This window comes from Oncorhynchus tshawytscha, linkage group LG16 (assembly GCF_018296145.1).
Source record: "Oncorhynchus tshawytscha isolate Ot180627B linkage group LG16, Otsh_v2.0, whole genome shotgun sequence".
In the NCBI taxonomy this organism is placed as follows: domain Eukaryota; kingdom Metazoa; phylum Chordata; class Actinopteri; order Salmoniformes; family Salmonidae; genus Oncorhynchus; species Oncorhynchus tshawytscha.
Genome location: NC_056444.1, coordinates 21,375,696 through 21,396,506, shown reverse-complemented (window position 1 = coordinate 21,396,506; position 20,811 = coordinate 21,375,696). Strand labels below are relative to the sequence as shown.

Genomic DNA, 20,811 nt, shown 5'->3' with positions numbered 1-20,811 from the left:
GGGTTGAAGGAGGTTGAAGGAGGGGAAATGTAAATGAGGACATAGTGGGGGGTTGAAGGAGGGGGGGTAAATGAGGACATAGTGGGGAGGTTGAAGGAGAGGGAAGGGTAAATGAGGACATAGTGGGGAGGTTGAAGGAGGGGAAATATCAATGAGGACATAGTGGGAGGTTGAAGGAGGGGGAAGGAAATGAAGGAGGGGGAAATGAGGACATAGTGGGGGGTGAAGAAAGGGAGGACATAGTGGGGAGGTTGAAGGAGGATGTAAAAGGAGTGGGGGGTTGAAGGGGAAATGTAAATGAGGACATAGTGGGGTGGTTGACAAGGAGGGGGACAGTAAATGAGGACATAGTGGGGAGGTTGAGGAAGGAGGGGGGAAGGGTAAATGAGGACATAGTGGGGGTTTGGAGGTTGAAGGAGGGGGAGGTTGAAGGAGGGGAAATGTAAACGAGGACACAGTGGGGGTTGAAGGAGGGGGTAGAGTAAACGAGGACATAGTGGGGGGTTGAAGGAGGGGAAATGTAAATGAGGACACAGTGGGGGGTTGAAGGATGGGGAAATGAGGACATAGTGGGGATTTGAAGAAGGGGAAATGGGTAAAAGAGGACACAGTGGAGGTTGAAGGAGGGGAAATGAGGACATAGTGGGGAGGGGGAAGGGTAAACGAGGACATAGTGGGAGGTTGAAGGAGGGGAAGGGTAAATGAGGACATAGTGGGGAGGTTGAAGGAGGGGGAAATGTAAACGAGGACATAGGGGGAGGAGGACATAGTGGGGGGTTGAAGGAGGGGGAGGACATAGTGGGGTTGGTTGTAAAAGACATAGGGGGAAGGAGGAAATGAGGACATAGTGGGGAGGTTGAAGGGGAAATGTAAATGAGGACATAGTGGGAGGTTGAAGGAGGGGGAAATGTAAATGAGGACATAGTGGGGAGGTTGAAGGAGGGGGAAGGGTAAACGAGTACATAGTGGGGGTTGAAGGAGGGGGAAATGAGGACATAGTGGGGGGTTGAAGTAGGGGAAATGAGGACATAGTGGGGAGGTTGAGGGGAAATGTAAATGAGGATATAGTGGGGAGGTTGAAGGAGGGGGAAATGTAAATGAGGACATAGTGGGAGGTTGAAGGAGGGGAAGAGTAAATGAGGACATCGTGGGGGGGTTGAAGGAGGTGGGGAAATGAGGACATAGTGGGGGGTTGAAGGAGGGGAAATGAGGACATAGTGGGGGTTGAAAGAGGGAAATGTAAATGAGGACATAGTGGGGTGGTTGGAGGAGGGGAAGGTAAATGAGGACATAGTGGGGGGTTGAAGGAGGGGGAAGGGTAAATGAGGACATAGTGGGGGTTGAAGGAGGGGGAAATGTAAATGAGGACATAGTGGGTGGGTTGAAGGAGGGGGAAATGAGGACATGGTGGGGGGGTTGAAGGAGGGGGAAGGGTTATTGAGGACATAGTGGGGTTGAAGGAGGGGGAAGGGTAAATGAGGACATAGTGGGGGTTGAAGGAGGGAAGGGTAAATGAGGACATAGTGGGGGGGTTGAAGGAGGGGTAAATAAGGACATAGTGGGGGGATTGAAGGAGGGGAAATGAGGACATAGTGAGGAGGTTGAAGGAGGGGGAAATGTAAATGAGGACATAGGGGGGTTGAAGGAAGGGGTAAATGAGGACATAGTGGGGAGGTTGAAGGAGGGGGAAATGTAAATGAGGACATAGTGGGGAGGTTAGAAGGAGGGGGAAATGTAAATGAGGACATAGTGGGAGGTTGAAGGAGGGGGAAGGGTAAATGAGGACATAGTGGGGGGGTTGAAGGAGGGGTAAATGAGGACATAGTGGGGGGTTGAAGGAGGGGGAAATGAGGACATAGTGGGAGGTTGAAGGAGGGGGAAATGTAAATGAGGATATAGTGGGGAGGTTGAAGGAGGGAAAATGTAAATGAGGACATAGTGGGAGGTTGAAGGAGGGGGAAGAGTAAATGAGGACATCGTGGGGGGTTGAATGAGGGAGGGATGATGAGGACATAGTGGGGGGTTGAAGGAGGGGGAAATGAGGACATAGTGGGGAGGTTGAAGGAGGGGGGGAAATGTGGACATAGTGGGGGGGTTGAAGGAGGGGGAAATGTAAATGAGGACATAGTGGGGGTTGAAGGAGGGGAAAATGAGGACATGGTGTGGGGGTTGAAGGAGGGGGAAGGGTTAATGAGGACATAGTGGGGGTGGTTGAAGGAGGGGGAAGGGTAAATGAGGACATAGTGGGGAGGTTGAAGGAGCGGGAAGGGTAATTGAGGACATAGTGGGGGGTTGAAGGAGGGGGCATGAGGACATAGTGGGGGTTGAAGGAATTGGGAAATGTAAATGAGGACATAGTGGGAGGTTGAAGGAGGGGGAAGGGTAAATGAGGACATAGTGGGGGGTTGAAGGAGGGGTAACAAGGACATAGTGGGGGATTGAAGGAGGGGGAAATGAGGACATAGTGAGGAGGTTGAAGGAGCGGGAAATGTAAATGAGGACATAGTGGGGGAGTTGAAGGAAGGGGGAAATGAGGACAGAGTGGGGATGTTGAAGTAGGGGGAAATGTAAATGAGGACATAGTGGGGAGGTTTGAAGGAGGGGGAAATGTAAATGAGGACATAGTGGAGGTTGAAGGAGGGGGAAGGGTAAATGAGGACATAGTGGGGGGTTGAAGGAGGGGGAAATGAGGACATAGTGGGGGTTGAAGAAAGGGGGAAATGAGGACATAGTGGGGGGTTGAAGAAAGGGGGAAATGAGGACATAGTGAGGAGATGAAGGAGGGGGAAATGTAAATGAGAACATAGTGGGGGGTTGAAGGAGGGGGAAATGTAAATGAGGACATAGTGGGAGGTTAAAGGAGGGGGAAGAGTAAATGAGGACATCGTGGGGGTTGAAGGAGGGGGTATGATGACATAGTGGGGGTTGAATGAGGGGGAAATGAGGACATAGTGGGAGGTTGAAGGAGGGGGAAATGAGGACATAGTGGGGAGGTTGAAGGAGGGGGAAATGTAAATGAGGACATAGTGGGGGGTTGAAAGAGGGGAAGGGTAAATGAGGACATAGTGGGGGGTTGAAGGAGGGGGAAATGAGGACATAGTGGGGAGGTTGAAGGAGGGGGAAGGGTAAATGAGGACATAGTGGGGGTTGAAGGAGGGGGAAATGTAAATGAGGACATAGCGGGGGTTGAAGGAGGGGGAAGGGTAAATGAGGACATAGTGGGGAGGTTGAAGGAGGGGGAAGGGTAATTGAGGACATAGTGGGGGTTGAAGGAGGGGGGTATGAGGTCATAGTGGGGGTTGAAGGAGGGGGAAATGTAAATGAGGACATAGTGGGAGATTGAAAGAGGGGGAAGGGTAAATGAGGACATAATGGGGGTTGAAGGAGGGGTAAATAAGGACATAGTGGGGGATTGAAGGAGGGGTAAATGAGGACATAGTGAGGAGGTTGAAGGAGGGGGAAATGTAAATGAGGACATAGTGGGGGTTGAAGGAAGGGGGAAATGAGGACATAGTGGGGAGGTTCAAGGAGGGGGAAATGTAAATGAGGACATAGTGGGGAGGTTTGAAGGAGGGGGAAGGGTAAATGAGGACACAGTGGGGGTTGAAGGAGGGGGAAATTAGGACATAGTGGGGGGTTGAAGAAAGGGGGAAATGAGGACATAGTGGGGGGTTGAAAGAGGGGGAAATGTAAATGAGCACATAGTGGGGTGGTTGGAGGAGGGGGAAGGGTAAATGAGGACATAGTGGGGAGGTTGAAGGAGAGGGAAGGGTAAATGAGGACATAGTGGGGAGGTTGAAGGAGGGGGAAATATCAATGAGGACATAGTGGAGGTTGAAGGAGGGGGAAGAGTAAATGAGGACATAGTGGGGGGTTGAAGGAGGGGGAAATGAGGACATAGTGGGGGTTGAAGTAAGGGGAAATGAGGACATAGTGGGGAGGTTGAAGGAGGGGAAATGTAAATGAGGACATAGTGGGGGTTGAAGGAGGGGGAAGCGTAAATGAGGACATAGTGGGGGTTGAAGGAGATGGAAATGTAAATGAGGACATAGTGGGGGGGGTTGAAGTTGGGGGATATGTAAATGAGGACATAGTGGGGGGTTGAAGGAGGGGGAAGGTAAATGAGGACATAGTGGGGGTTTGAAGAAGGGGAAGGGTAAAAGGGGACATAGTGGGGAGGTTGAAGGAGGGGGAAATGTAAATGAGGACATAGTGGGGGGTTGAAGGAGGGGGAAGGGTAAATGAGGACATAGTGGGGGTTGAAGGAGGTGGAAATGTAAATGAGGACATAGTGGGGGTTTGAAGAAGGGATGGGTAAAAGAGGACATAATGGGGAGGTTGAAGGAGGGGGAAATGTAAATGAGGACATAGTGGGGGGTTGAAGAAGGGGGAAGGGTAAATGAGGACATAGTGGGGAGGTTGAAGGAGGGGAAGGGTAAATGAGGACATAGTGGGAGGTTGAAGGAGGGGGAAGAGTAAATGAGGACATAGTTGGGGGTTGAAGTAGGGGAAATGAGGACATAGTGGGGGGTTAAAGGAGGGGGAAATGAGGACATAGTGGGGAGGTTGAAGGAGGGGGAAGGGTTAAATGAGGATATAGTGGGGGTTTGAAGAAGGGGAAGGGTAAAAGAGGACATAGTGGGAAAGGTTGAAGAAGGGGGAAATGTAAATGAGGACATATTGGGGGTTGAAGGAGGGGGAAGGGTAAATGAGGACATAGTGGGGGGTTGAAGGAGGGGAAATGTAAATGAGGACATAGTGGGGGTTGAAGGAGGGGGAAATGTAAATGAGGACATAGTGGGGGTTGAAGGAGGGGGAAATGAGGACATAGTGGGAGGTTGAAGGAGGGGGAAATGTAAATGAGGACATAGTGGGGGGTTGAAAGAGGGGGAAGGGTAAATGAGGACATAGTGGGGGGTTGAAGGAGGGGGAAATGAGGACATACTGGGGAGGTTGAAGGAGGGGGAAGGGTAAATGAGGACATAGTGGGGGTTGAAGGAGGGGGAAATGTAAATGAGGACATAGCGGGGGTTGAAGGAGGGGGAAGGGTAAATGAGGACATAGTGGGGAGGTTGAAGGAGGGGGAAGGGTAATTGAGGACATAGTGGGGGGTTGAAGGAGGGGGTATGAGGTCATAGTGGGGGGTTGAAGGAGGGGATATGTAAATGAGGACATAGTGGGAGATTGAAAGAGGGGGAAGGTTAAATGAGGACATAATGGGGGTTGAAGGAGGGGTAAATAAGGACATAGTGGGGGATTGAAGGAGGGGTAAATGAGGACATAGTGAGGAGGTTGAAGGAGGGGGAAATGTAAATGAGGACATAGTGGGGGGTTGAAGGAAGGGGGAAATGAGGACATAGTGGGGAGGTTCAAGGAGGGGGAAATGTAAATGAGGACATAGTGGGGAGGTTTGAAGGAGGGGGAAGGGTAAATGAGGACATAGTGGGGGGTTGAAGGAGGGGGAAATTAGGACATAGTGGGGGGTTGAAGAAAGGGGGAAATGAGGACATAGTGGGGGTTGAAAGAGGGGGAAATGTAAATGAGGACATAGTGGGGTGGTTGGAGGAGGGGGAAGGGTAAATGAGGACATAGTGGGGAGGTTGAAGGAGAGGGAAGGGTAAATGAGGACATAGTGGGGAGGTTGAAGGAGGGGGAAATATCAATGAGGATATAGTGGGAGGTTGAAGGAGGGGGAAGAGTAAATGAGGACATAGTGGGGGGGTTGAAGGAGGGGGAAATGAGGACATAGTGGGGGTTGAAGTAAGGGGAAATGAGGACATAGTGGGGAGGTTGAAGGAGGGGAAATGTAAATGAGGACATAGTGGGGGGTTGAAGGAGGGGAAGCGTAAATGAGGACATAGTGGGGGTTGAAGGAGATGGAAATGTAAATGAGGACATAGTGGGGGTTGAAGTTGGGGGATATGTAAATGAGGACATAGTGGGGGTTGAAGGAGGGGGAAGGGTAAATGAGGACATAGTGGGGGTTTGAAGAAGGGGGAAGGGTAAAAGGGGACATAGTGGGGAGGTTGAAGGAGGGGGAAATGTAAATGAGGACATAGTGGGGGGTTGAAGGAGGGGGAAGGGTAAATGAGGACATAGTGGGGGGGGTTTGAAGTAAAGGGGATGGGTGAAAAAGAGGACATAGTGAAGAAGGGGGGGAGGACATAGTGGGGAGGTTGAAGGAGGGGGAAATGTAAATGAGGACATAGTGGGGGGTTGAAGAAGGGGGAAGGGTAAATGAGGACATAGTGGGGAGGTTGAAGGAGGGGAAGGGTAAATGAGGACATAGTGGGGAGGTTGAAGGAGGGGGAAATGTAAATGAGGACATAGTGGGAGGTTGAAGGAGGGGGAAGAGTAAATGAGGACATAGTTGGGGGTTGAAGTAGGGGGAAATGAGGACATAGTGGGGGGTTAAAGGAGGGGGAAATGAGGACATAGTGGGGAGGTTGAAGGAGGGGGAAGGGTTAAATGAGGATATAGTGGGGGTTTGAAGAAGGGGGAAGGGTAAAAGAGGACATAGTGGGAAAGGTTGAAGAAGGGGGAAATGTAAATGAGGACATATTGGGGGTTGAAGGAGGGGGAAGGGTAAATGAGGACATAGTGGGGGGTTGAAGGAGGGGAAATGTAAATGAGGACATAGTGGGGGTTGAAGGAGGGGGAAATGTAAATGAGGACATAGTGGGGGTTGAAGGAGGGGGAAATGTAAATGAGGACATAGTGGGGGGTTGAAGGAGGGGGAAATGTAAATGAGGACATAGTGGGAAGGTTGAAGGAGAGGAAGGGTGAATGAGGGCATAGTGGGGAGGTTGAAGGAGAGGAAGGGTGAATGAGGACATAGTGGGGAGGTTGAAAGAGTAGAAGGGTGAATGAGGACATAGTGGAGAGATTGAAGGGGGGGAAGGGTAAATGAGGATATACAGTGGGGCAAAAAAGTATTTAGTCAGCCACCAATTGTGCAAGTTCTCCCACTTAAAAAGATGAGAGAGGCCTGTAATTTTCATCATAGGTACACTTCAACTATGACAGACAAAATGAGAAAAAAAATCTGAAAATCACATTGTAGGACTTTTTATGAATACCAAAGAACACGCTCTCTTCCACACACTTGGAAACACTACAGCCAAAATGGGAGCCACCTAGAAAAACTACAATTTCTGGCTCATTTTTCCCAAAACCAGCCTGAAACTCTTTCTAAAGACTGTTGACATCTAGTGGAAGCCCTAGGAACTGCAATATGGGAGGACTTGGCCTTAAAATAAAAGTGATAGCCATTGAAAAAAGTGGTAGGCTGAATTTATTTTTGGGGGGGGATGGTTTGTCCTTGGGGTTTCGCCTGCCATATCAGTTCTGTTATACTCACAGACATAATTTGAACAGTTTTAGAAACTTTAGAGTGCTTTAGAGTGTTTTCTATCCAAATCTATATGCATATCCTATTATATACTGCCCCCTACCCAAGAGAGGGTAAAGTAACAAAATGTGTAAATATTCAAGGGGCCTGAATACTTTCCGAATGCACTGTTACTGGGTATACCAAACATTAGGAACACCTTCCTAATATTGAGATGCACCCCCCTTTGACTTTAGACCAGCCTCAATTCGTCGGGGATGGACTCTACAAGGTGTTGAAAGCATTCCACAGGGATGCTGAACCATGTTGACTCCAATGTTTCCCACAGTTGTGTCAAGTTGACTGAATGTCCTTTGGGTGGTGGACCATGAAACACGCAGGAAACTGTTGAACATGAAAAACCCAGCAGCGTTGCAGTTCTTGACACACTCAAAGTGTGTCAGTATCATGCACAAAACATTTTGATTAGAAAACATGCATGCAATCACACACTAACACACAATCCCACCACAGCACACACACTGGCACTATATCATAAGACACATTGCACAAAGACACATAATCATCCCTAACTAACACAAGCACACACTATTACACTCATGCAAAAATAGACACAATTTCATGCATGTATGAACGCACGTTGCCGTAAGCACACACACACACACACACACACACACACACACACACACACACACACACACACAGAAAATTCACTACTGCTCTTGGTCAAAGTGTGCACAAGTGCTTAGTAGGCTTTGGAGTCTGGTGTCTGTGTTTATGTGTGGGTATGCATGTTCACTAATCACAGTTCAGGGCACAGACCCAGATCACTGACCATGACACACAGGGTGTGATGAATATTATCGCTCCCCACCAGATCCTGCGTCCACTGTCACTCCTTTCACTGTAATGTCACCCGCTGTCACCCTCCGTTCGGTTTTCTGGGTAAAAAATGCACTGGGTTGTGGGTATGTTTACTCTGAAGGGATCACAGTATAGCCTTTATTTTATTTAGGCACAAGGTGCTGTAGCATATGTTTGATATAAGGCCTAACATTCACTCTTAGATCACTAAACTGAAACGGAGATTTAAAGTCCTTAAATTGATGTTTGAGCTTATACCAGCCAATCAACTGAAGTGTTAAACATTCTGTAAAGTAGATTATATATGCTTATGATTATATCAATTCCCCTTATATATATATATCTCTCTCCCTTTCTCTCTTTCTCTCCCATGCTCTTTCTCCCTTGCTCTCTCTCATGCTCTCTCTCTCTCGCGCTCTCTCTATCTCTCTCGCTCTCTTTCTCTGTCCCTCTCTATCTCTCTCGCTCTCTTTCCCTCTCTATCTCTCTATCTCTATCTCTGTGTGTATTGATTAATGACAGTCATTCATTAGGCCACTGCCAGCCAGCTGACAACAGATGAAGCCTCTGGGAAATGGAGTCTTCTCTGGTGTGTGTGTTCTTGTGCATGCAATAGGTCCTTTAGGGGTGTAGGGGGTGCAGGTGGGTGCAAGACTGATGCAATAACCATTAATACCTGGGAGGCTGTGAAGTTATTAGAGGGGGGGTTGAGTAGTTTTACCTGCCTGCATGATTAGTAGTGCAGTAAGGAAACACAATTTCCAGGGATGGGCCATTATATATATTTTTCTCTCTGTTGTTGGTGGTAAATACTGTAAGCTTGTGAAGATTACGTTCTAAGCCTGGGGTTACAAAGGGAGAAAGGACCAAGGCCATATTGTATGTGGATGGCTGTATCTGCTTTATAGTCTGCTCACTCACACAGGAAGCCCATATATGGCTCACAGGACATTGGGAAGAAGGGCAACAGAATACTAACTCAAGTATTCTCTTCCTTTCCTTCCCCAGGTTGTTGTTATAAATTATATTGTGTTCTCAGTCATCTAACCTGGTAGAGTGAAGGTAAATAAATGAATAAATAAATCAGGGGTGATGGAGGAAAGGTGAAGAGGAAGGGAAGTGATTGATTACTGTTGGGACGGAGCCCATGTGTCTGGAATTCAGGGGATGGAACCTTCAGCAGGCCAGGGATCACAGTGGATGAGGGGTTTGTGGGGGAAATGAGGGGAGGAGGGGTGAATGGGTTTACAGGCTTGTTGACAATGTCACACCTTGGTAACAGTGACACCCACCATAGTAACATCATGGTAACCATGGTTTTTGAGCAGTAGTGTATCTGGAAATGGTGTGTAACACAATAAAAAGTGTTGAAGCTGCTACCACTAGAAATGGAATCGTCAATGGTACTTTACTGTTAGCAAACTAGCATTTTATAATCAAAATGAATACTATTATTTATATTGGAATGAAAAGGATGGAATGAGGGATTGAGTGGAGGAGGGATGGGGTAGATGGGAGGATTACTGTGTCCTTTTCTCTCATCTTTCCACTCTAGTCTTCTTTGAAATGTATTGAGAAGTGAAAAGCTCTAAGGAATAATCGGTGCTGCCCCCGGCTGGGTCCTTTATATTACATGTAGTTCATTTTGACTGAGTCGGCTGTGTCTAGCATCTCAACCACCTCCTCTTCTCCTCCTTCTGCTCGTGTGTGTCCGAAAATACATCTGTTGTGACAACTGATGCGTCTTTCAGTGTCGTCCTTCAGTGTCGAACTGTGTAGACAGTCATTGATCTACAAGTAGTTTTGCATGCCGAACAACCCCAGGCAAAATCAGGAGCTTCGCACGCTGACCAACAGGGCACCTTCAGCATTTAAATGCTAAAATGGCTTGTGTGATATTAGCATTTATTAGTTGAGTGACAACCTATGAAATAAGCTAGGTTATTGTTATCGATGCGCTGTTGAAAATGTTGTTTTACCGGAATAAAAGGAAGCTACCTGAGACACAACTATACCTGCTGAATAGATTTGATTTTGATTGATCAGGTTCACCATCAGCTATAGTTTTGGTAGTTTTGCTTTAAACAATTAGTGTATATGGTCATGTTTTAGATATACACGGTTGCACACTGCATGGCCGAAGCGAGAGGAGAAGAGGTCAAAACTATTTGATTTGAGATGGAGGTGAAATCCAAAATTGTGCTATATATTCATTCATTGGCTATGTCATAGCTAATTTGTAAATAATAAATATTGATACATTACTATCTCAAACACTTAATCTGCAAAAATGACAAGTTAATTAGTGGGTGATGGTGATTTCAGCACCAAAGTGGGGGGTGTGGGAAACAGGCTACATTGACCCCCCTAATCTGATAGTGGTATAGGGGTGGTAGATGCCTAGTCTTCCTTATGACTCAGATCAGGTGCCTACATAGTACATATACCATAGACATACAGTATATCATTTATACACACACACCACACAAACACACACACACACACACACACACAGAGAAGTAAGCTCAGACAGATCCAATTCAGAGACCCAGCTCATGAGCTCCATCAGCAGCAGATTTTAATTTACAATGGAAAATGATTGTGCTTATGGACAAATGTTAGTGCATGGAATCATATCGCATCGAACCGAATCACAACGATTTGTTCTCTAATCAAAGTAAATCTCACCGAATCATTTTAAACTAAAATGAATCGTTCCTGTGTTACGTATAGAATCGTCTTGAAACAGAAAGATGCACATCCCTAGTGAGCGTGCATTCCAGCCTTTGCATGCATGTGTTTATCCCTTGAGGCTGCTTGGCCTTGTGTCCGTGCTGGGTTAAGGCATGCCAGCACCCAGTAATAAATCTGTTCTGTAACCAGCTGATTTGACCTGAAGGTTGCTGTTTCATTAACTGTCTGCCACTGGCATTTTCTCACCCCCCCTCTCCATGCCCAAATACACACACAGCATGGAACTCATCTGTTTGAAGAGGGGAATAAGCGATAGACCGCCTCGTCTCCACACGCCTACATAAGCACGAGTGTGGGCACACCCACACATACTTATGCACAGACTCACACACACAAATGACTCATCCGCCACACTTCTCTTATTGATTCCGTTTTGTGATTGACCTATTGGAATACTAAATCATAGCCGTCACTTCAGAGCTGTCTCATCTCCTCACTCTGCTACTTTGATTGACAGACTGAATTACACTGTGTGGAGTCTCATTATAAAACATTGTAGCTCATGTGTTGTTGCATACAAACCACGTAAGATGTTCCCTGACGGGCAAAATTAAGTGCTTAGATCACATACCCAGTTCCATTAATCACACAGTGTGGTTTAGTCCCTGTGTGATAGCCTTACTGCATCAAAAAGAAAGAAGAAAACAGACAACAAGATGTACTGACACAGACAGAAAGAGAGAGAGAAAGATAGAGCGAGGGAGGAAGCTGCTTTGATGGAAGCAGGAGGACTGACAAAGTAGGAGAGTGTTCTGATAAGATGGACTTCTATCTGTGTCCATGTTCTACTTTACTCTATCACAGTAGGGACATTTGAGGAGAAAGAGGCCTGTTTTTTTATCTGAGTTTTTGTCCGACCTTGTTAGCCTGTGTGTGTGTGTGTGTGTGTGTGTGTCTGTGCGTGTGTGTCTGTGTGTGTCTGTGCGTGTGTGTCTGTGTGTGCGTGCGTGTCTTGACAAGTGATTTTACTCTCCTCTTTGACCGTCAGTGGAAGCTCACCTATTTTGGGCTGCATTTCAAAACAGGACAAAGGGCTGAACTATGTCTGAGCGTTTGAAGTGTGCATATGTGTGTTAGTGTGAGTGTGGTGAATGTAAGTGGACAAGTCCCATTTCCTCTCTATCTCTGCTTTGATTGTGGATCTTACCCTCCCTTTGCTAGCTACCATTATTTTATGTAGTGAGTGAGCGTTCCTCTCACTCTCTTTACCCTCTCATCTCTCTCTCACTCTTAGTCTCCCTATCTCCCTCGCTCTCTCTCTTCTCTTTCTCCTCGCTCTCTCATCTCTCTCTCTTCGTTTCCCTCTCTCTCTCGCCTCTCCTCATTCTTTCCTCCCTCTTCTCTTTCTCCTCTCTCTCTCCCCCATTTCACTCCCCTCTCGCTCGCTCTCTCTCTTGCGCTCTCGTTCTAATTCTCTCTATCTTTTTCTCTCTCCCTAGACTCTGACTGGATCACAGTTTGAAATGAGAACAATGAAATGGACAAAGAGAAGTGTTACACTAGACAAGGAGCTCACGCTGTGCAATCAGTGAGCAGCAGCCACTGTCTATGTAACTGGTTGTAGTTTGAGCCAATCGGGGCTCAATGCAAGGTGTTTACAGGGTGCTGTCCTTAGCTGAACATGGCTTGCGGCACATCCTTGAAAATATCTGCTCTGTGTCATCTGCAAAATGAAACTGAACTGGTGGTTCCACTGTAATGTATTTTACGTTTGTGTGTGTGTTATGCTGTTCGTGGATAAAAACAACAAACCCCCCCCACACACACACACACAGCTGTGATATTTCAGTCATGCGAGTAATGTTTGAAGATGGTTCAGTAAAGACAAAATAACACAGATGTTGGAGATTTCGGAAATGTTTTCTTTCACAGATTTGCTACTTCCTATGATTAACAACATCTCCTTCTGTGATTGCACTTACTCAGTGATTGAAGGTGTGTGTGCCTGAGCATGTGTCTGTTTGTGTGTGTGTGTGTGTGTGTGTGTGTGTAAGGTGACAGCTAGTAGCGACTACCTACGTGTACATATTACCTCAATTACCTCGACTAGCAGGGTGCCCCCGCACATTGACTCTGTACCGGTACCCCCTGTATATAGCATTGCTACTGTTGTTTTACTGCTGCTGTTTAGTTATTTGTTACTTTGATTTTCTATTTTCTACTTATCTAATTATTACTTAACACTTTTTTCTTAACTTCTTAAAGCATGTTGGTTAAGGGCTTGTAAGCATTTCACTGTAAGGTGGGATTGGATTGAAATCAAATCTGTCTCTGATAATGCCTATCCTTTCTATAATCGTGCAGCTGTATTTGTCATTCCAGTGTCTCGAAGGTCAGAGGAGCTGTTTTACTGTTTACCTGTTGTATTCGGCACGTGTGACAAATACAATGTGATATTATAAATGAGTTTCCATCACCATGGTGTTGTAGTCTAGGAGACGTGTTGCGCCTAGAAGGTCATTCTATGACTCAGATGATGTAATTAACCTTTTTTTTTCTCCCCAATTTCGTGGTATCCAATTGGTAGTTACAGTCTTGTCTCATCACTGTAAGTCCCATACAGACGACTCGGGAGAGGCGAAGGTCAAGAGCCATGCGTCCTCCGAAACACAACCCAACCAAGCCCCACTGCTTCTTGACACAATGCACACTTAGCCTGGAAGCCAGGGGTCTCCCAGTCGCAGCCTGCTGCGACAGAGCCTGGACTTGAACCCAGAATCTCTAGTGTCATCTCTGCGATGCACCTCTGTGATGCAGTGCCTTAGACCACTACACCACTTCGGGAGGCCTTGATTTAATTAACCTTTATTAAAGTTTTATATCCAGTGTTCAAAACTTTGTGGCCATCAGATCAGATCCAAAAGGTCAGCTGAACCTCTATAAAACATTGTAGCTCCCTAGCAGCAGGTAACTACGGGAGGTATTAAAGGGAGGATTAGGAAGGGGAAACTGTTCTGTCCTGGTTATTTCTATTTTAATTACACAGTCATGCACCTACATTTGTTTTTGTGGGGAAATTACTATGACACTAAAGCATGCACACTAGGGATGTGCATCTTTCACTTTCAAGACGATTCAATACGTATCTAGATACATGGGCTCCGATACCATACAGGAACGATACGTTTTAGTTGGAAATGATTTGGTGTGATTCAGTTTGATTAGTGGAACAAATTGATGCGATTTCGTTCAATGTGATATGATCCAATCTGATGTATTAACATTTCTTGCATAAACACATTCATTTTCCATTGTAAATTAAAATCTGCTGCTGATGGAGCTCATGAGCTGGGTCCCTGAACTGGATCTGTCTGAGCTGTGTGTGTGTGTGTGTGTGTGTGTGTGTGTGTGTGTGTGTGTGTGTGTGTGTGTGTGTGTGTGTGTGTGTCCGTAAGTAAGTAAGTCAATTATGTACATGTCTATGGTGTATGTAAGCACCTGGGCTTAGCCATAAGGGATACTGGGCATCTACCACCCCACAATCAGAGGGGGAGCACTGTATTGGCTAATTTTTGTCCCCCCCCCACCCCACTTTTGATCTGAAACCACCATCACACACTAATTAACTTGCCATTTTTGCAGATTAAGTGTTTGAGATAGTAATGTATCAATATTTATCTTTAAAAATTTGCTATGGCATTGCCAATAATTATGTAGCACAGTGTTTGATTACACCCCTTCTTAAAATAAATGTATTCCGGTAAAACACAATTTTCAACAACTCATTTGATAACAATAACCTAGCAAATCACATTGGTTGTCACTCAACTAATAACGCCTAATATTGCGCCATTTTACAAGCATTTAATGCTGAAGGCGCACAGATGTGCAAGATCAGAGGCCTGCCTCTCGTTGGACAGCGCGCGAAGCTGCGCACGGTGCACAGTTAGAAAGAATGTAATGCAAAAGAAGTTAGTGAACCGGCAGATCATTTGAATCCTAAATCAAATCAAATCAAATTTTATTTGTCACATACACATGGTTAGCAGATGTTAATGCGAGTGTAGCGAAATGCTTGTGCTTCTAGTTCCGACAATGCAGTAATAACCAACAAGTAATCTAACTAAAAATTTCAAAACTACGGTCTTATACACAGTGTAAGGGGATAAAGAATATGTACATAAAGATATGAATGAGTGATGGTACAGAGCAGCATAGGCAATATACAGTGGATGGTATCGAGTACAGTATATACATATGAGATGAGTATGTAAACAAAGTGGCCTAGTTAAAGTGGCTAGTGATACATGTATTACATAAGGATGCAGTAGATGATATAGAGTACAGTATATACGTATGCATATGAGATGAATAATGTAGGGTACGTAACATTCTATTAGGTAGCATTGTTTAAAGTGGCTAGTGATATATTTTACATCATTTCCCATCAATTCCCATTATTAAAGTGGCTGGAGTTGAGTCAGTGTGTTGGCAGCAGCCACTCAATGTTAGTGGTGGCTGTTTAACAGTCTGATGGCCTTGAGATAGAAGCTGTTTTTCAGTCTCTCGGTCCCAGCTTTGATGCACCTGTACTGACCTCGCCTTCTGGATGATAGCGGGGTGAACAGGCAGTGGCTCGGGTGGTTGTTATCCTTGATGATCTTTATGGCCTTCCTGTGACATCGGGTGGTGTAGGTGTCCTGGAGGGCAGGTAGTTTGCCCCCGGTGATGCGTTGTGCAGACCTCACTACCCTCTGGAGAGCCTTACGGTTGTGGGCGGAGCAGTTGCCGTACCAGGCGATGATGCAGCCCGCCAGGATGCTCTCGATTGTGCATCTGTAGAAGTTTGTGAGTGCTTTTGGTGACAAGCCGAATTTCTTCAGCCTCCTGAGGTTGAAGAGGCGCTGCTGCGCCTTCTTCACGATGCTGTCTGTGTGAGTGGACCAATTCAGTTTGTCTGTGATGTGTACGCCGAGGAACTTAAAACTTGCTACCCTCTCCACTACTGTTCCATCGATGTGGATAGGGGGTGTTCCCTCTGCTGTTTCCTGAAGTCCACAATCATCTCCTTAGTTTTGTTGACGTTGAGTGTGAGGTTATTTTCCTGACACCACACTCCGAGGGCCCTCACCTCCTCCCTGTAGGCCGTCTCGTCGTTGTTGGTAATCAAGCCTACCACTGTTGTGTCGTCCGCAAACTTGATGATTGAGTTGGAGGCGTGCGTGGCCACGCAGTCGTGGGTGAACAGGGAGTACAGGAGAGGGCTCAGAACGCACCCTTGTGGGGCCCCAGTGTTGAGGATCAGCGGGGTGGAGATGTTGTTGCCTACCCTCACCGCCTGGGGGCGGCCCGTCAGGAAGTCCAGTACCCAGTTGCACAGGGAGGGTCGAGACCCAGGGTCTCGAGCTTGATGACGAGCTTGGAGGGTGCGATGGTGTTGAATGCCGAGCTGTAGTCGATGAACAGCATTCTCACATAGGTATTCCTCTTGTCCAGATGGGTTAGGGCAGTGTGCAGTGTGGTTGAGATTGCATCGTCTGTGGACCTATTTGGGCGGTAAGCAAATTGGAGTGGGTCTAGGGTGTCAGGTAGGGTGGAGGTGATATGGTCCTTGACTAGTCTCTCAAAGCACTTCATGATGACGGAAGTGAGTACTACGGGCGGTAGTCGTTTAGCTCAGTTACCTTAGCTTTCTTGGGAACAGGAACAATGGTGGCCCTCTTGAAGCATGTGGGAACAGCAGACTGGTATAGGGATTGATTGAATATGTCCGTAAACACACCGGCCAGCTGGTCTGCGCATGCTCTAAGGGCGCGGCTGGGGATGCCGTCTGGGCCTGCAGCCTTGCGAGGGTTAACATGTTTAAATGTCTTACTCACCTCGGCTGCAGTGAAGGAGAGTCCGCATGTTTTCGTTGCAGGCCGTGTCAGTGGCACTGTATTGTCCTCAAAGCGGGCAAAAAAGTTATTTAGTCTGCCTGGGAGCAAGACATCCTGGTCCGTGACTGGGCTGGTTTTCTTCTTGTAGTCCGTGATTGACTGTAGACCCTGCCACATACCTCTTGTGTCTGAGCCGTTGAATTGAGATTCTACTTTGTCTCTGTACTGGCGCTTAGCTTGTTTGATAGCCTTGCGGAGAGAATAGCTGCACTGTTTGTATTCGGTCATGTTACCAGTCACCTTGCCCTGATTAAAAGCAGTGGTTTGCGCTTTCAGTTTCACGCGAATGCTGCCATCAATCCACGGTTTCTGGTTAGGGAATGTTTTAAATCGTTGCTATGGGAACGACATCTTCAACGCACGTTCTAATGAACTCGCACACCGAATCAGCGTATTCGTCAATGTTGTTATCTGACGCAATACGAAACATCTCCCAGTCCACGTGATGGAAGCAGTCTTGGAGTGTGGAGTCAGCTTGGTCAGACCAGCGTTGGACAGACCTCAGTGTGGGAGCTTCTTGTTTTAGTTTCTGTCTGTAGGCAGGGATCAACAAAATGGAGTCTTGGTCAGCTTTTCCGAAAGGAGGGCGGGGCAGGGCCTTATATGCGTCGCGGAAGTTAGAGTAACAATGATCCAAGGTTTTTCCACCCCTGGTTGCGCAATCGATATGCTGATAAAATTTAGGGAGTCTTGTTTTCAGATTAGCCTTGTTAAAATCCCCAGCTACAATGAATGCAGCCTCCGGATAAATGGATTCCAGTTTGCAAAGAGTCAAATAAAGTTCGTTCTGAGCCATCGATGTGTCTGCTTGGGGGGGGATATATACGGCTGTGATTATAATCGAAGAGAATTCTCTTGGTAGATAATGTGGTCGACACTTGATTGTGAGGAATTCTAAATCAGGTGAACAGAAGGATTTGAGTTCCTGTATGTTTCTTTCATCACACCATGTCTCGTTAGCCATAAGGCATACGCCCCCGCCCCTCTTCTTACCAGAAAGATGTTTGTTTCTGTCGGCGCGATGCGTGGAGAAACCCGCTGGCTGCACCGCCTCCGATAGAGTCTCTCCAGTGAGCCATGTTTCCGTGAAGCAGAGAACGTTACAGCCTCTGATGTCCCTCTGGAATGCTACCCTTGCTCGGATTTCATCAACCTTGTTGTCAAGAGACTGGACATTGGCGAGAAGAATGCTAGGGAGTGGTGTATGATGTGCCCGTCTCCGGAGTCTGACCAGAAGACCGCCTCGTTTCCCTCTTTTACGGAGTCGTTTTTTTGGGTCGCCGCATAGGATCCATTCCGTTGTCCTGGTTGAAAGGCAGAACACAGGATCCGCTTCGTGAAAATCATATTCTTGGTCGTACTGATGGTGAGTTGACGCTGATCTTATGTTCAGTAGTTCTTCTCGACTGTATGTAATGAAACCTAAGATGACCTGGAGTACTAATGTAAGAAATAAAACGTAAAAAAACTAAAAACTGCATAGTTTCCTAGGAACGCGAAGCGAGGCGGCCATCTCTGTCGGCTGCCGAGTCCTACTGATGCATGATCCATTTGGATTGGTTTGGGGTCCAGCCGACTGATGCACTCCTATCTTAAACAGTTATTTGAACTGACGCGTGTGACTGAATTGTTACATCCCTAATGCACACAAATGTGTTTTTGTGGAAATTACTATGACTATTACTAAAGCATGCACACACATTTGTTTATGTGTTGTAGTAGTGATACACCACCATACCTGAATATTTAGCTTACTGCCTCTGTGGTAAATGGATACACCACCATACCTGAATATTTAGCTTACTGCCTCTGTGGTAGTAGTGATACACCACCATACCTGAATATTTAGCTTACTGCCACTGTGGTAGTAGTGATACACCACCATACCTAAATATTCAGCTTACTGCCACTGTGGTAGTAGTGATACACCACCATACCTGAATATTCAGCTTACTGCCTCTGTGGTAGTGGTGATACACCACCATACCTGAATATTCAGCTTACTGCCTCTGTGGTAGTGGTGATACACCACCATACCTGAATATTCAGCTTACTGCCTCTGTGAGGATACAGTGTACAGAGACGGCAGGAGTAGGTGGTTTGCGCACCTTTTGAAGTTGAGATGGGTTAAATAGCATTCTAACTGAAATCTGGACACTCACTGTAGGCCTGCAACTCTCACATGTACACTAATATAATATTAACTACTACAGAATGAAATATTTCTTGCAGTAAAATGACACATCAAATGTTCATTTTTTTCTCTGAGGAGTAGAGAAATATAATGTATTGCTTTCACAATCTTAAGAGAATGCAGTGCGGGGTTAGGGACTGTGCAAACTTGTTGTCTTTGTCAGATATGTAAAAGCTGACAATAGGCTATTTCAAACACATGCATTCAAGACAAACTGAAATCTTATAATCCTATTTTTTCACAGATTATAATTTCCTTAAAACCGGTCAAACTGATGTCATTTGCAGATTTTACTGGTAAAATATGACGCTGTTTTAAAGTTAGAATATTGCATTTTCTCCCCGGTCCGTACACGTCCAGAAGTCATCAATCTGGTAATCTCGAGGCTAACACATCCTCGCTCTGCAAGCAGAAATGGAACAGAAAACTTTACTGACATCAACAAGATTATTATTGATGCATTCATTCCATCGATTTATGACATTGTTCTGGTGAGCATCAAACAATATGCTCACTCCCTTCTAGGGCAACAAACAGTCTAATGAGGGTGGCAGGTATCCTAGTGGTTAGAGCTTTGGGCCAGTAACCAAAAGGTTGCTGGATCGAATCCCTGAGCTGACAAGGTAAAAATCTGTTGTCCTGCCCCTGAACAAGGCAGATAGCCCACTGTTCCCCGGTAGGCTGTCATTGTAAATAAAAATGTGTTCTTAAATGATTTGCCTAATTAATAGAAATAGAAATAATGACAGAGGAGAAGCTGCATGTATCTAATTATAGTCAAATAGACAACCAAATGTTGGAAATTATTTGCAGAAAAATATCTAACATAGGGGTGAAAGTATCCGGAGCCGGTATGAAGTTTCCGTAGGCCTACTGCTAAAACAAGTGCCTATCACAATAAAACATGGCAATAAGCTATAACACCATCATTTATAATTACCGCCTGTCAGCCACATGAGAAATGAGCGCATGGACTTGAAAACAGGTGGTATAGGCCTATGCTCCAAAATCTGGGGTGGTTCGATGTGAACACTTTATATTTGCCAAGACAATGATGACTGGCTGGGACCGTGACATGTACGAATAGCAGTGGACATGTAAAGGACATCACACTGCTTGCTTAGTGAGTACCGCTTCTTCCTGATTCGGCTAACACTGGAGCTCAAACCCTGGATCTCTACTTTGCTGGCACACGTGACCGCCCTCCCAAAGTGTCTTGCCAGCTGTGCCAAGTGAAAAGCTATTCAGCCGTGCAAACCTAGCTATTCAGCCGCGCAGGTGGGGACACTTCAGGCTGAGGAGTAAGTTTCATACCCCTCTAACTTACTCAACAGCAACCCCAGCATTGAGATCCGAGTCACTACTGTAAAGAACATCACACTGCTTTCTTAGCGAGTACCACTTCCCCTTGATTCGTCTCACACTGATGCTCAAAAACAGGACATCTGCCTTGCTAGCACACGTGACCGCCCTCCCAAGGCGTCTTTCCAGACCGTGCCATGCAGGAGGCTAGCTATTCGGCAGCTCAAATGGGGACACTACAGGCTGAGGAGTAGGTTCACACACATCCCGTGTGCTACAGACACATCAATCAATTCAGGCAACATGTTTGCCTAATGACAATCATTGAATGTCATTACACTGTTGATGTTTAAATAGACATCTCTTTCCATTCAGCAAATGGCGGGTGCACAGTGCACTGTTGTAGAAGCTCGAATTATTATAGAGTGGATTGAATATGCGCAGGTAGCCTATGTTTTGAAGTGATT

The 20,811-nt window shown here is 46.2% G+C and overlaps 1 protein-coding gene across 4 annotated transcripts in view; it reads left to right on the top strand.

Moving 5' to 3' along the window:
- The window catches only part of neto1l (neuropilin (NRP) and tolloid (TLL)-like 1, like), a 192,730-nt gene that overhangs the window by 90,020 nt on the left and 81,899 nt on the right, over positions 1–20,811 (top strand). The window lies entirely within an intron of this gene.